Genomic DNA, 1,858 nt, shown 5'->3' with positions numbered 1-1,858 from the left:
CACCATGTTGGCCAGGATGGTCTTGATCTCTTGACCTCGTGATCCGCCTACCTCAGCCCCCCAAAGTGCTGGGATCACAGGCGTAAGCCACTGCACCCGGCCGTTCTTAATTTTTTATCTTACAAATAGACACAGGGTTGGTGGGAGGGCGAGTGTCTCCCTATGTTGCCTAGCCTTGAACTCCTGGGCTCAAGCAATCCTCCCGTCTCGGGTTTATTTTATTTTATTTCATTTCATTTCATTTCATTTCATTATTTATTTTATTTTATTTTTATTTTTTGAGACAGAGTCTTGCTCTGTCGCCCAGGCTGGACTACCGTGGTGTGATCTCGGCTCACTGCAAACTCCACCTCCTGGGTTCCAGCGATTCTCCTGCCTGAGTCTCCCGAGTAGCTGGGACTACAGGCGTGGCTAATTTTTGTATTTTTAGTAGAGTAGGGGTTTCCCCGTGTTAGCCAGGATGGTCTCGATCTCCTGACCTTGTGATCCGCCCACCTCGGCCTCCCAAAGTGCTGGGATTCCAGGGGTGAGCCACCGCGCCCGGCTGTATTTTCAAACAAAGTAACAAGTCACACCTGAATCCAAGCAACATAGCTGCCTTATAGGGCATCAGCCACCAGCCCTTTTCAGCTTTTCATTTGAAATACCAGAAAATAGAAAACAACCAGCATAGCCATCCATAGGGGACTAGGTAATTAACCTATGGCAGTGGCTGTCATGCATGTCTGATCATGATCCATGATAAGAAATGCATTTTGCTGTGACCTAGGAGACACACACACACGTATATATAATAGAAAATAAAGCCAGGTGCGGTAGTTCACACCTGGAATCCCAGCACTTTGGGAGGCCGAGGCGGGTGGATGACCTGAGGTCAGGAGTTCGAGACCAGCCTGGTCAACATGGTGAAACCCCCGTCTCTGCTAAAAATACAAAAATTAGCTGGGCGTGGTGGCATGCACCTGTAATCCCAGCCGAGATCGCACCACTGCATTCCAGCCTGAGTGACAGAGCAAGATTCTGCCTCAATTAAAAAGAAAAGAAAAGAAAAAAATAATTTAAAAAAGGAAACTCTGGAGCAAGAAGGGGCTCTCACAGAACCAATGGGACAGAGCCAGCCAGGGTAGGTCACAGAACCACCATGGTGGGTTGTTACAACTGACTCAGGAGGAAACATCTAGAGCCCCCTGGACTTTCTTTGGATTCAGTGTTTATGGAAACTCTGTGGGTTCTCATTGAAAATACACAGCAGGGCAAAACAAAAACCCAAAGGTGAAACACAGCGGAAGAGGATGGAAGGAGAACCCTAAACTGGAAGTGAAGAGATGGAGGGGAGGGTTGGGGCTGCAGGGATGCTCTGTCATGGAAACCACAGTGCCACCTGTTGCCTTGGAAACCACAGCACCTCATGTTGTCATGGAAACCACTGTAATGATTCCTCTTAAGAGTGCTTCAACTATTTTTAAATCAGCTAGCAATCACGGTGGCTCTTTAATGGGAAAGCAGGCAGGCAGCTGACTCCACTTCACACACACACACACACACACATATACACACATAATTATACCTTTATAATATTTAGGCTAATGCAAAATTAATTGCAGTTTTTGCCATTGAAAGTAATGACAAAAACATGGCCAGGTGCAATGGCTCATGCCTGTCATCCCAGCACTTTGGGAGGCCGAGGCAGGAGGATCACTTGAGCTCAGAAGTTTGAGACCAGCCTCGCCAACATGGAGAAACCCCGTCTCTACTAAAAATACAAAAATTAGTCAAGTGTGGTGGTGCACGCCTGCAGTCCCAGCTACTTGAGAGGCTGAGGCAGGAGAATTGCTTGAACCTGGGAGGCAGTGTGCCA

Source organism: Mandrillus leucophaeus, unplaced genomic scaffold (assembly GCF_000951045.1).
Source record: "Mandrillus leucophaeus isolate KB7577 unplaced genomic scaffold, Mleu.le_1.0 Scaffold120, whole genome shotgun sequence".
Taxonomy (NCBI): domain Eukaryota; kingdom Metazoa; phylum Chordata; class Mammalia; order Primates; family Cercopithecidae; genus Mandrillus; species Mandrillus leucophaeus.
Note: the sequence above shows the minus strand (reverse complement) of the source record.